Genomic DNA, 15,000 nt, shown 5'->3' with positions numbered 1-15,000 from the left:
ACTACACCCCCAGAGAGATACAGGGTATTGGTTCCACCTAGTGGTCATCAACACTACTACACCCCCAGAGAGATACAGGGTATTGGTACCACCTAGTGGTCATCAACACTACTACACCCCCAGAGAGATACAGGGTATTGGTTCCACCTAGTGGTCATCAACACTACTACACCCCCAGAGAGATACAGGGTATTGGTTCCACCTAGTGGTCATCAACACTACTACACCCCCAGAGAGATACAGGGTATTGGTTCCACCTAGTGGTCATCAACACTACTACACCCCCAGAGAGATACAGGGTATTGGTTCCACCTAGTGGTCATCAACACTACTACACCCCCAGAGAGATACAGGGTATTGGTTCCACCTAGTGGTCATCAACACTACTACACCCCCAGAGAGATACAGGGTATTGGTTCCACCTAGTGGTCATCAACAGTACTACACCCCCAGAGAGATACAGGGTATTGGTTCCACCTAGTGGTCATCAACAGTACTACACCCCCAGAGAGATACAGGGTATTGGTACCACCTAGTGGTCATCAACACTACTACACCCCCAGAGAGATACAGGGTATTGGTTCCACCTAGTGGTCATCAACAGTACTACACCCCCAGAGAGATACAGGGTATTGGTACCACCTAGTGGTCATCAACACTACTACACCCCCAGAGAGATACAGGGTATTGGTTCCACCTAGTGGTCATCAACACTACTACACCCCCAGAGAGATACAGGGTATTGGTTCCACCTAGTGGTCATCAACACTACTACACCCCCAGAGAGATACAGGGTATTGGTACCACCTAGTGGTCATCAACACTACTACACCCCCAGAGAGATACAGGGTATTGGTTCCACCTAGTGGTCATCAACACTACTACACCCCCAGAGAGATACAGGGTATTGGTCATCAACACTACCACCTAGTGGTCATCAACACTACTACACCCCCAGAGAGATACAGGGTATTGGTACCACCTAGTGGTCATCAACACTACTACACCCCCAGAGAGATACAGGGTATTGGTTCCACCTAGTGGTCATCAACACTACTACACACCCCAGAGAGATACAGGGTATTGGTTCCACCTAGTGGTCATCAACACTACTACACCCCCAGAGAGATACAGGGTATTGGTACCACCTAGTGGTCATCAACACTACTACACCCCCAGAGAGATACAGGGTATTGGTTCCACCTAGTGGTCATCAACACTACTACACCCCCAGAGAGATACAGGGTATTGGTTCCACCTAGTGGTCATCAACACTACTACACCCCCAGAGAGATACAGGGTATTGGTTCCACCTAGTGGTCATCAACACTACTACACCCCCAGAGAGATACAGGGTATTGGTTCCACCTAGTGGTCATCAACACTACTACACCCCCAGAGAGATACAGGGTATTGGTTCCACCTAGTGGTCATCAACACTACTACACCCCCAGAGAGATACAGGGTATTGGTTCCACCTAGTGGTCATCAACACTACTACACCCCCAGAGAGATACAGGGTATTGGTTCCACCTAGTGGTCATCAACACTACTACACCCCCAGAGAGATACAGGGTATTGGTTCCACCTAGTGGTCATCAACACTACTACACCCCCAGAGAGATACAGGGTATTGGTTCCACCTAGTGGTCATCAACACTACTACACCCCCAGAGAGATACAGGGTATTGGTTCCACCTAGTGGTCATCAACACTACTACACCCCCAGAGAGATACAGGGTATTGGTTCCACCTAGTGGTCATCAACACTACTACACCCCCAGAGAGATACAGGGTATTGGTTCCACCTAGTGGTCATCAACACTACTACACCCCCAGAGAGATACAGGGTATTGGTACCACCTAGTGGTCATCAACACTACTACACCCCCAGAGAGATACAGGGTATTGGTACCACCTAGTGGTCATCAACACTACTACACCCCCAGAAAGATACAGGGTATTGGTACCACCTAGTGGTCATCAACACTACTACACCCCCAGAGAGATACAGGGTATTGGTACCACCTAGTGGTCATCAACACTACTACACCCCCAGAGAGATACAGGGTATTGGTACCACCTAGTGGTCATCAACAGTACTACAGTCTCAGAGAGATACAGGGTATTGGTACCACCTAGTGGTCATCAACAGTACTACAGTCTCAGAGAGATACAGGGTATTGGTACCACCTAGTGGACACCAACAGTACTACAGACTCAGAGAGATACAGGGTATTAGTACCACCTAGTGGTCATCAACAGTACTACAGTCCCAGAGAGACACAGGGTATTGGCACCACCTAGTGGTCATCAACAGTACTACAGTTTCAGAGAGATACAGGGTATTGGTACCACCTAGTGGTTAACAACAGGACTACAGATGCAGATAGATACAGGGTGTTGGCACCACCTGGTGGTCATCAACAGTACTACAGTCTCAGAGAGATACAGGGTATTGGCACCACCTAGCGGTCATCAACAGTACTACAGACTCAGATAGACACAGGGTATTGGAACCACCTAGGGGTGATCAACAGTACTACAGACTCAGACAGATACAGGGAATTGGAACCACCTAGGGGTGATCAACAGTACTACAGACTCAGATAGATACAGGGTATTGGTACAACCTAGTGGTCATCAACAGTATTGCAGCCTCCTCAGAGACACAAGGCAGGTTAAAACACAATAGTGGTATTTCGGATTAACCAACATCGAATTTACATCGTCACATACAGTTGAAGTCGGAAGTTTACATACACCTTAGCCAAATACATTTAAACTCAGTTTTTTCACAATTCCTGACATGTAATCCTAGAAAATTCCCTGTCTTAGGTCAGTTAGGATCACCACTTTATTTAAAGAATGTGAAATGTCAGAATAATAGTAGAGAGAATGATTAATTTCAGCTTTGGTTTCTTTCATCACAATCCCAGTGGGTCAGAAGTTTACATACACTCAATTAGTATTTGGTAGCATTGCCTTTAAATTGTTTAATTTAGGTCAAACATTTCAGGTAGCCATCAACCAGCTTCCCACAATAAGTTGGGTGAATTTTGGCCCATTCCTCCTGACAGAGATGGTGTAACTGAGTCAGGTTTGTAGGCCTCCTTACTCGCAAACACTTTTTCAGTTCTGCCCACAAATTTTCTATAGGATTGAGGTCAGAGCTTTGTGATGGCCACTCCAATACCTTGACTTTGTTGAAGACATTTTGCCACAACTTTGGAAGTATGCTTGGGGTCATTGTCCATTTGAAGACCCACTCTGTCAATCACAACATTCTTATTGGCAGACTCGACAGCCTTGGTTTCTCAAATGACTGCCTTGCCTGGTTTACCAACTACTTCTCTGACCATTTGGAAGAACCATTTGCGACTAAGCTTTAACTTCCTAACTAATGTCTTGAGATGTTGCTTCAGTATATCCACATAATTTTCCATCCTCATGATGCCATCTATTTTGTGAAGTGCACCAGTCCCTCCTGCAGCAAAGCACCGCCACAACATGATGCTGCCACCCCTGTACTTCACGGTTGGGATGGTGTTCTTCAGCTTGCAAGCCTCCCCTTTTCCTCCAAACATAACGATGGTCATTATGGCCAAACAGTTCTATTTTTGTTTCATCAGACCAGAGGACATTTCTCCAAAAGTACGATCTTTGTCCCCATGTGCAGTTGCAAACTGTAGTCTGGCTATTTTATGGCGGTTTTGGAGCAGTGGCTTCTTCCTTGCTGAGCGGCCTTTCAGGTTATGTTGATATAGGACTCGTTTTACTGTTGATATAGATACATTTGTACCTGTTTCCTCCAGCATCTCCACAAGGTCCTTTGCTGTTGTTCTGGGATTGATTTGCACTTTTCACACCAAAGTACGTTCATCTCTAGGAGACAGAACGTGTCTCCTTCCTGAGTGGTATGACGGCTGCGTGGTCCCATGGTGTTTATACTTGTGTACTATTGTTTGTACAGATGAATGTGGTACCTCCAGGCATTTGGAAATTGCTCCTAAGGATGAACCAGACTTGTGGAGGTCTACAATTTTGTTTCTGAGGTCTTTGCTGATTTCTTTTGATTTTCCCATGATGTCAAGCAAAGAGACACTGAGTTTGAAGGTAAGCCTTGAAATACATCCACAAGTACACCTCAAATTGACTCAAATGATGTCAATTAGCCTATCAGAAGCTTCTAAAACCATGACATAATTTTTTGTAATTTTCCAAGCCATTTAAAGACACAGTCAACTTAGTGTATGTAAACTTCTGACCCCCTGGAATAGCGATACAGTGAATTATTAGTGAAATAATCTGTCTGTAAACAATTGTTGGAAAAATTACTTGTCATGCACAAAGTAGATGTCCTAACCGACTTGCCAAAACTGTAGCTTGTCAACAAGAAATGTGTGCAGTGGTTGAAAAACTAGTTTTAAAGACTCCAACCTAAGTGTATGTAAACTTCTGACTTCAACTGTCCATCCTTTTCTATTACACCTCTATTGAATGATACCAAATCATGGACATTAGAGAGAGAAGAACATAATAAAATAGTTTATTATCCATCAGGAAACAGACAGACAGACACTACATTATCCATCAGGAAACAAACAGACAGACACTACATTATCCATCAGGAAACAGACAGACAGACACTACATTATCCATCAGGAAACAGACAGACACTACATTATCCATCAGGAAACAGACAGACACTACATTATCCATCAGGAAACAGACAGACAGACACTACATTATCCATCAGGAAACAGACAGACAGACACTACATTATCCATCAGGAAACAGACAGACACTACATTATCCATCAGGAAACAGACAGACACTACATTATCCCTCAGGAAACAGACAGACAGACACTACATTATCCATCAGGAAACAGACAGACAGACAGACAGACAGACAGACAGACAGACAGACAGACAGACAGACAGACAGACAGACAGACAGACAGACAGACAGACAGACAGACAGACAGACAGACAGACAGACAGACAGACAGACAGACAGACAGACAGACAGACAGACAGACAGACAGACAGACACGACATTATCCATCAGGAAACAGACAGACAGACAGACAGACAGACAACCAGACAGACAGACAGACAGACAGACAGACAGACAGACAGACAGACAGACACTACATTATCCATCAGGAAACAGACAGACAGACACTACATTATCCATCAGGAAACAGACAGACAGACACTACATTATCCACCAGGAAACAGACAGACAGACACTACATTATCCATCAGGAAACAGACAGACACTACATTATCCATCAGGAAACAGACAGACACTACATTATCCATCAGGAAACAGACAGACAGACACTACATTATCCATCAGGAAACAGACAGACAGACACTACATTATCCATCAGGAAACAGACAGACACTACATTATCCATCAGGAAACAGACAGACAGACACTACATTATCCCTCAGGAAACAGACAGACAGACACTACATTATCCCTCAGGAAACAGACAGACAGACACTACATTATCCATCAGGAAACAGACAGACAGACACTACATTATCCATCAGGAAACAGACAGACAGACAGACACTACATTATCCATCAGGAAACAGACAGACAGAGAGACACTACATTATCCATCAGGAAACAGACAGACAGACACTACATTATCCATCAGGAAACAGATAGACAGACAGACAGACACTACATTATCCATCAGGAAACAGACAGACAGACAGACAGAAACAGACAGACACTACATTATCAATCAGGAAACAGACAGACACAGACATTATCAACAGACAGACAGACAGACAGACAGACAGACAGACAGACAGACAGACAGACAGACAGACAGACAGACAGACAGACAGACAGACAGACAGACAGACAGACAGACAGACACTACATTATCCATCAGGAAACAAACAGACAGACAGACACTACATTATCCATCAGGAAACAGACAGACAGACACTACATTATCCATCAGGAAACAGACAGACAGACACTACATTATCCATCAGGAAACAGACAGACAGACAGACACTACATTATCCATCAGGAAACAGACAGACAGACAGACAGACACTACATTATCCATCAGGAAACAGACAGACACTACATATCCATCAGGAAACAGACAGACAGACAGACAGACACTACATTATCCACCAGGAAACAGACAGACACTACATTATCCATCAGGAAACAGACAGACAGACAGACAGACACTACATTATCCATCAGGAAACAGACAGACAGACACTACATTATCCATCAGGAAACAAACAGACAGACAGACAGACAGACAGACAGACAGACAGACAGACAGACAGACAGACAGACAGACAGACAGACAGACAGACAGACAGACAGACAGACACTACATTATCCATCAGGAAACAGACAGACAGACAGACAGACAGACAGACAGACAGACAGACAGACAGACAGACAGACAGACAGACAGACAGACAGACAGACAGACAGACAGACAGACAGACACGACATTATCCATCAGGAAACAGACAGACAGACAGACAGACAGACAGACAGACAGACAGACAGACAGACAGACAGACAGACAGACAGACAGACAGACAGACAGACAGACAGACACTACATTATCCATCAGGAAACAGACAGACAGACAGACAGACAGACAGACAGACAGACAGACAGACAGACAGACAGACAGACAGACAGACAGACAGACAGACAGACAGACAGACAGACAGACAGACAGACACTACATTATCCATCAGGAAACAGACAGACAGACACTACATTATCCATCAGGAAACAGACAGAGAGACACTACATTATCCATCAGGAAACAAACAGACAGACACTACATTATCCATCAGGAAACAAACAGACAGACACTACATTATCCATCAGGAAACAGACAGACAGACACTACATTATCCATCAGGAAACAGACAGACACTACATTATCCATCAAGAAACAGACAGACAGACACTACATTATCCATCAGGAAACAGTGTTTAGGGTTCTTTCTGAGAGGCCAGTTTGGGACAGTGTTTAGGGTTCTTTCTGAGAGGCCAGTTTGGGACAGTGTTTAGGGTTCTTCCTGAGAGGCCAGTTTGGGACAGTGTTTAGGGTTCTTCCTGAGAGGCCAGTTTGGGACAGTGTTCAGGGTTCTTTCTGAGAGGCCAGTTTGGGACAGTGTTTAGGGTTCTTTCTGAGAGGCCAGTTTGGGACAGTGTTTAGGGTTCTTTCTGATAGGCCAGTTTGGGACAGTGTTTAGGGTTCTTTCTGAGAGGCCAGTTTGGGACAGTGTTTAGGGTTCTTCCTGAGAGGCCAGTTTGGGACAGTGTTTAGGGTTCTTTCTGAGGCCAGTTTGGGACAGTGTTTAGGGTTCTTTCTGAGAGGCCAGTTTGGGACAGTGTTTAGGGTTCTTCCTGAGAGGCCAGTTTGGGACAGTGTTTAGGGTTCTTCCTGAGAGGCCAGTTTGGGACAGTGTTTAGGGTTCTTCCTGAGAGGCCAGTTTGGGACAGTGTTTAGGGTTCTTCCTGAGAGGCCAGTTTGGGACAGTGTTTAGGGTTCTTTCTGAGAGGCCAGTTTGGGACAGTGTTTAGGGTTCTTCCTGAGAGGCCAGTTTGGGACAGTGTTTAGGGTTCTTTCTGAGAGGCCAGTTTGACGATGACTCGTTGCTTCCTCTCTGGTCTCCTTTGGAACCTCTTCTCTTCACACACAGCTTCCTCTGCCACACACACACACACCACACACCACACACCACACACACATTAACAGAAATCTTTATATTTTTATTTAACCATTATTTAACCAGGTGTGTGGTGTGTGTGGTGTGTGGTGTGTGGTGTGTGTGTGGTGTGTGTGTGTGTGGTGTGTGGTGTGTGGTGTGTGGTGTGTGGTGTGTGTGGTGTGTGGTGTGTGTGGTGTGTGGTGTGTGGTGTGTGTGGTGTGTGGTGTGTGTGGTGTGTGGTGTGTGGTGTGTGTGGTGTGTGTGTGTGTACCTGTGTCTGGCTGAGTACAGACTGAGGCCAGGCTGAAGAGAGAGAATATGATGAAGGCGATCATGATGAAGGTCAACTCCAGACCAGAGAACGGCAGCTCCATCTATACAAATCCACATATTAATTTGACAGGAACTATAATGGCAGATAGTGTTGGAGCTAGGAGCACAAGCATTTCACTACTCTACTTATTAACCATCAGCAATATCCCCAGTTACTACTCCTGCAATAACATCTGATAAATATGTGACCGATTTGATTTGGTAATACCATTATTAACCACACCATGTGACAATATCCCCAGTTGTTGCTGGGAAGCAGGTAGCCTGCCGGGTAGGAGCATTGGGATGCTAACCGAATGGTTGCCGGATTGAATCCCAGAGCCAACAAGGTACAAATCTGTCGTTCTGCCCCTCAGAAAGGCAGTTAACCCCCAACAACAACTGCTCTCGGGTGCCAATGACGTTGACGTCGATTAAGGGAGCCCCCACACCTCTCTGATTCAGAGGAAAAACATTTCAGTTAAGTGCATTCAGTTGAACAACTAACTAGGCATCTCCCCCCTCCTTTCCCTAAATGCCTTGTGCATCTCTGAGGATGGCTGTAGTGCTGTTGATGACCACTAGGTGGTACCAATACCCTGTATCTCTCTGAGGATGGCTGTAGTGCTGTTGATGACCACTAGGTGGTATCAATACCCTGTATCTCTCTGAGGGTGTAGTACTGTTGGTGACCACTAGGTGGTACCAATACCCTGTATCTCTCTGAGGATGGCTGTTGTACTGTTGATGACCACTAGGTGGTACCAATACCCTGTATCTCTCTGAGGGTGTAGTACTGTTGATGACCACTAGGTGGTACCACTACTCTGTATCTCTCTGAGGGTGTAGTACTGTTGGTGACCACTAGGTGGTACCAATAACCTGTATCTCTCTGAGGATGGCTGTTGTACTGTTGATGACCACTAGGTGGTACCAATACCCTGTATCTCTCTGAGGGTGTAGTACTGTTGATGACCACTAGGTGGTACCAATACCCTGTATCTCTCTGAGGATGGCTGTAGTGCTGTTGATGACCACTAGGTGGTTTCAATACCCTGTATCTCTCTGAGGGTGTAGTACTGTTGGTGACCACTAGGTGGTACCAATACCCTGTATCTCTCTGAGGATGGCTGTTGTACTGTTGATGACCACTAGGTGGTACCAATACCCTGTATCTCTCTGAGGGTGTAGTACTGTTGATGACCACTAGGTGGTACCACTACTCTGTATCTCTCTAAGGGTGTAGTACTGTTGGTGACCACTAGGTGGTACCAATACCCTGTATCTCTCTGAGGATGGCTGTTGTACTGTTGATGACCACTAGGTGGTACCAATACCCTGTATCTCTCTGAGGGTGTAGTACTGTTGATGACCACTAGGTGGTACCACTACTCTGTATCTCTCTGAGGGTGTAGTCCTGTTGATGACCACTAGGTGGTACCAATACCATATTTTATCCCTTCATGGAGACATTGGCTGTGTCCGAATACCTGTACGTGGGTCCTAAGGAGCCTTTTGGACCCAGACTTGGCACTCCAGTACCACTTCCCGAGTGGCAGCAGAGAGAACAGTCTATGACTGGGGTGGCTGGAGTATAGAGGTCCTGGATGGCAGGAAGCTTGGCCCCAGTAATGTACTGGACCGTACGCACTACCCTCTGTAGCGCCTTGCGGTTGGATGCTGAGCGTTTGCCATACTGTACCAGGCAATGATGCAACCAGTCAGGATGCTCTCGATGGTACAGTTGTATAACCTTTTGAGGATCTGAGAACCCATGCCAAATCTTTTCAGTCTCCTGAGGGGGAAAAAGTGTTGTCGTGCCCTCTTCACAACTATCTTGGTGTGTTTGGACCATAATAGTTTGTTGGTGATGTGGACACCAAGGAGTCGTGGGTGAACAGGGTTTATAGGAGGGGACTAAGCATGCTCCCCTCTGGGGCCCCCGTGTTGAGGATAATAATAATAATAATAATATATGCCATTTAGCAGACGCTTTTATCCAAAGCGACTTACAGTCATCAGCATGACAGATGTGTTGTTGCCTACACTTACCACCTGGAGGTGGCCCATCAGAAAGTCCAGGATCCATTGCAGAGGGAGGTATTGGGTCTCAGGGTCCTTAGCTTGGAGATGAGCTTTGAGGGCACTATGGTATTAAACGCTGAGCTGCAGTCAATCAGAGCCAATGTAGTAAGATTCAATCTTGGTCCTGGATTTACGCCTTGCTTGTTTGATGGTTCGACAAGAGGGCATAGTGGGATTTTTTATAAACGTCCAAACTTGTGTCCCGCTCCTTGAAAGCGGCAGCCTTTAGCTCAGTGCGGATGTTTCCTGTTGTCCATGGTTGTCCATGCACTTATGGATGAAGCCAGTTTGCTAGCAAAACAGTCCTGTAGCTTAGCATCTGTGTCATCTGACCATTTCTGTATTGAGCGAGTCACTGGTACTTCCTGCTTTAGTTTTTGCTTGTAAGCAGGAATCAGGAGGATATAATTATGGTCAGATTTGCCAAATGGAGGGTGAGGGAGAGCTTTATATGCATCACTGTGTGTGGAGTAAAGGTGGTCTAGAGATATGTTTTCTCTGGTTGCACATGTGACATTTGGTAGAAATGAGGTAAAACGGATTTAAGTTTTCCTGTATTAAAGTCCCCGGCCACTAGGAGCGCCGCTTCTGGGTGAGCATGTTCTTCTTTGCTTACGGCCTTAAACAGCTGGCTGAATGCGGTCTTAGTGCCAGCATCGGTTTGTGGTGGTAAATAGACGGCTACGAAAATATAGATGAAAACTCTCTTGGTAGATAGTGTGGTCCACAACTTATCATGAGGTACTCTACCTCAGGCCAGCAAAACCTTGAGACTTCCTTAATAGATTGCGCACCAGCTGTTGTTGACAAATAGACACAGACCACCACCTCTCGTCTTAGGTAGCTGTACTGTCTGTCCCTCTCCATCTCCCTGACCGACTTCCTCTGATCAAGACATCAACTGTCCCTCTCCATCTCCCTGACCGACTTCCTCTGATCAAGATATGAACTGTCCCTCTCCATCTCCCTGACCGACTTCCTCTGATCAAGACATCAACTGTCCCTCTCCATCTCCCTGACCGACTTCCTCTGATCAAGACATCAACTGTCCCTCTCCATCTCCCTGACCGACTTCCTCTGATCAAGACATCAACTGTCCCTCTCCATCTCCCTGACCGACTTCCTCTGATCAAGACATCAACTGTCCCTCTCCATCTCCCTGACCGACTTCTTCTGATCAAGACATCAACTGTCCCTCTCCATCTCCCTGACCGACTTCCTCTGATCAAGACATGAACCGTCCCTCTGCTGGGTTTTCCACCCTCAACAGTTTCCTGTGTGTATCAAGAATGGTCCATAACCCAAAGGACATCCAGCCAACTTGACACAACTTTGGGAAGCTTTGGAGTCAACATGCGCAGCCATCTCTGTGGAACACTTTCTGAGGACAAAACTAAATATTAGGAAGTTGTTCCTAATGTTTTGTCCACCCAGTGTATGTCCACTATAACCCCTCTATCTACTGTAATGTGGTTGAGATACAATCATCATGTAACCCACCCAGTGTATATCCACTATAACCCCTCTATCTACTGTACTGTGGTTGAGATACAGTCATCATGTAACCCACCCAGTGTATATCCACTATAACCCCTCTATCTACTGTACTGTGGTTGAGATACAATCATCATGTAACCCACCCAGTGTATATCCACTATAACCCCTCTATCTACTGTACTGTGGTCAACTTTCATTAAATTCTTTGGAGTTCTGAACGGGTATCTAACCACTGAACGGGTATCTAACCACTGAACGGGTATCTAACCACTGAATGGGTATCTAACCACTGAATGGATATCTAACTTCAATATTTTCCTTATCTTAATTTTCAAATATTTGAATAGATCAGGGCAGATGTATTGATGAACAGTTGATACAGTTATTCAATACAACACATCGTAGTTTAAACGCTATTTGTTTGTGATACAGTTATTCAATACAACACATCGTAGTTTAAACGCTATTTGTGATACAGTTATTCAATACAACACATCGTAGTTTAAACCGAACGCTATTTGTGATACAATTATTCAATACAACACATCGTAGTTTAAACGCTATTTGTTTGTGATACAGTTATTCAATACAACACATTGTAGTTTAAACACTATTTGTTTGTGATACAGTTATTCAATACAACACATCGTAGTTTAAACGCTATTTGTGATACAGTTATTCAATACAACACATCGTAGTTTAAACGCTATTTGTGATACAGTTATTCAATACAACACATCGTAGTTTAAACCAATGCTATTTGTGATACAATTTGCTGATTTCGTGTGAATGGTTCTTGGTCCCCCCTTAACCTCCCCTATTCCTAGAAACGGCCCTGCTTCTAATAAACCAGGTTGGTTTATGACTTTATCTATGACTGCTCTTATCTTCTGTTCACCTGGACATTCCTATTCCAGTGTGTGCGAGACAGAGATAGAGGTTACATATGCTTCCCATAACAATAAAGCCCTTAAATGAGAGAGAGAGAGAGAGAGAGAGAGAGAGAGAGAGAGAGAGAGAGAGAGAGAGAGAGAGAGAGAGAGAGAGAGAGAGAGAGAGAGAGAGAGAGAGAGAGAGAGAGAGAGAGAGAGAGAGAGAGATGTTACAAGCGAGGGACAGAGAGAGACAGTTAATTATAATCTTACTTTCTGTGGAAATGAGTCTGATCCAGGTGGGTTTTAGACCGGTAGTTAGTAGAGTAGTCTGATCCAGTAGTTAGTAGAGTAGTCTGATCCAGGTGTGTTTTAGACCAGTAGTTAGTTGTCTGATCCAGGTGTGTTTTAGACCAGTAGTTAGTAGAGTAGTCTGATCCAGGTGTGTTTTAGACCAGTAGTTAGTAGAGTAGTCTGATCCAGGTGTGTTTTAGACCAGTAGTTAGTAGAGTAGTCTGATCCAGGTGTGTTTTAGACCAGTAGTTAGTAGAGTAGTCTGATCCAGGTGTGTTTTAGACCAGTAGTTAGTAGAGTAGTCTGATCCAGTAGTTAGTAGAGTAGTCTGATCCAGGTGTGTTTTAGACCAGTAGTTAGTAGAGTAGTCTGATCCAGTAGTTAGTAGAGTAGTCTGATCCAGTAGTTAGTAGAGTAGTCTGATCCAGTAGTTAGTAGAGTAGTCTGATCCAGGTGTGTTTTAGACCAGTAGTTAGTAGAGTAGTCTGATCCAGGTGTGTTTTAGACCAGTAGTTAGTAGAGTAGTCTGATCCAGGTGTGTTTTAGACCAGTAGTTAGTAGAGTAGTCTGATCCAGTAGTTAGTAGAGTAGTCTGATCCAGGTGTGTTTTAGACCAGTAGTTAGTAGAGTAGTCTGATCCAGGTGTGTTTTAGACCAGTAGTTAGTAGAGTAGTCTGTGTTAAGACCAGAACATACACATGTGTGTTAACGCTGGGAGAGAACAGCCACTCCTCCGGCTTGATCCTGGAGGCTCCACAACATCCTGAAGCAAAGTACACACCTCCACTTAAACAGACTGAACACACCCCTCCTCCACTTAAACAGACTGAACACACCCCTCCTCCACTTAAACAGACTGAACACACCCCTCCTCCACTTAAATAGACTGAACACACCCCTCCTCCACTTAAACAGACTGAACACACCCCTCCTCCACTTAAACAGACTGAACACACCCCTCCTCCACTTAAACAGACTGAACACACCCCACCTCCACTTAAACTGACTGAACACACCCCTCCTCCACTTAAACAGACTGAACACACCCCTCCTCCACTTAAACAGACTGAACACACCCCTCCTCCACTTAAACAGACTGAACACACCCCTCCTCCACTTAAACAGACTGAACACACCCCTCTTCCACTTAAACAGACTGAACACACCCCTCCTCCACTTAAACAGACTGAACACACCCCTCCTCCACTTAAACAGACTGAACACACCCTTCCTTCACTTAAACAGACTGAACACACCCCTCCTTCACTTATACAGACTGAACACACCCTTCCTCCACTTAAACAGACTGAACACACCCCTCCTCCACTTAAACAGACTGAACACACCCCTCCTCCACTTAAACAGACTGAACACACCCCTCCTCCACTTAAACAGACTGAACACACCCCTCCTCCACTTAAACAGACTGAACACACCCCTCCTTCACTAACACAGACTGAACACACCCCACCTTCACTAACACAGACTGAACACACCCCTCCTTCACTTATACAGACTGAACACACCCCTCCTTCACTTATACAGACTGAACACACCCCTCCTTCACTTATACAGACTGAACACACCCCTCCTTCACTTATACAGACTGAACACACCCCTCCTTCACTTATACAGACTGAACACACCCCTCCTTCACTAACACAGACTGAACACACCCCTCCTTCACTAACACAGACTGAACACACCCCTCCTTCACTTATACAGATGCTATTGGTCACATACACGTGGTTAGCAGATGTTATTGGTCACATACACATGGTTAGCAGATGTTATTGGTCACATACACATGGTTAGCAGATGTTATTGGTCACATACACATGGTTAGCAGATGTTATTGGTCCCATACACATGGTTAGCAGATGTTATTGGTCACATACACATGTTTAGCAGATGTTATTGGTCACATACACATGGTTAGCAGATGCTATTGGTCACATACACGTGGTTAGCAGATGTTATTGGTCACATACACGTGGTTAGCAGATGTTATTAGTCACATACACGTGGTTAGCAGATGCTATTGGTCACATACACGTGGTTAGCAGATGCTATTGGTCCCATACACATGGTTAGCAGATGTTATTGGTCACATACACGTGGTTAGCAGATGCTATTGGTCACATACATGTGGTTAGCAGATGCTATTGGTCACATACACATGGTTAGCAGATGCTATTGGTCACATA

At 45.0% G+C, this 15,000-nt stretch overlaps 1 long non-coding RNA gene across 1 annotated transcript; it reads right to left on the bottom strand.

The window, feature by feature from the left end:
- Positions 1–6,968: 6,968 nt before the first annotated feature.
- LOC124021152 lies at positions 6,969–13,538 on the bottom strand. Its single transcript, XR_006836207.1, has 3 exons — positions 12,773–13,538; positions 8,005–8,107; positions 6,969–7,730 (listed from the first exon to the last, which is right to left on the bottom strand). It is a non-coding gene; the product is annotated as an uncharacterized LOC124021152 (long non-coding RNA).
- Between the last annotated feature and the right edge of the window lie 1,462 nt (positions 13,539–15,000).

Source organism: Oncorhynchus gorbuscha, unplaced genomic scaffold (genome assembly GCF_021184085.1).
Source record: "Oncorhynchus gorbuscha isolate QuinsamMale2020 ecotype Even-year unplaced genomic scaffold, OgorEven_v1.0 Un_scaffold_1065, whole genome shotgun sequence".
Lineage (NCBI taxonomy): Eukaryota > Metazoa > Chordata > Actinopteri > Salmoniformes > Salmonidae > Oncorhynchus > Oncorhynchus gorbuscha.
Note: the sequence above shows the minus strand (reverse complement) of the source record. Positions and strands in the feature narration are given on the sequence as shown.